The sequence below is a fragment of the Triticum dicoccoides genome, chromosome 2B, assembly GCF_002162155.2.
Source record: "Triticum dicoccoides isolate Atlit2015 ecotype Zavitan chromosome 2B, WEW_v2.0, whole genome shotgun sequence".
Lineage (NCBI taxonomy): Eukaryota > Viridiplantae > Streptophyta > Magnoliopsida > Poales > Poaceae > Triticum > Triticum dicoccoides.
The window spans coordinates 24,186,181-24,186,728 of NC_041383.1; positions in this window are offsets into that span (position 1 = coordinate 24,186,181).

The window sequence follows — 548 nt, forward strand, 5'->3', positions numbered from 1 at the left end:
CGCCCCGTCGTCGCAGCCCCGTCCCGTCGCCGCCCCATCGTCGCCTCGCCGGTGAGCTCGCTACGGCCGCCGCCAATGTCCACACACACACACACACATAGTACTACACACACATACACACACACTACACACACACACACACACTACACACACATTAGTTTGTTTGTTATAAATTTTTCTGTTTTTTAGTTATAGAAATGTTAGAAATTATTCTATTTTTTAGTTATATAAATATTAGAAATGTTAGATTTATAGAAATGTTATAAATGTTTTCTGTTTTTTAGTTATAGAAATATTTATAGAAATGTTAGCAATTTTTCTGTTTTTTAGTTATATAAATATTAGAATTGTTATGGAAATGTTAGTTATATAATCATGAAATTTTAGAATTAGTTTTAGTTAGATGAATTAGATTAATATCAAATTGTTAGAATTTGCATATATATAGAATTTTAGTTATCACAATCCAATTATTTAAAAAATGTTACTTTTTGCGGGCATATAGTATTTGTTCTCGACGATATGCCCGGCCCGCATCCTCGCCGTCG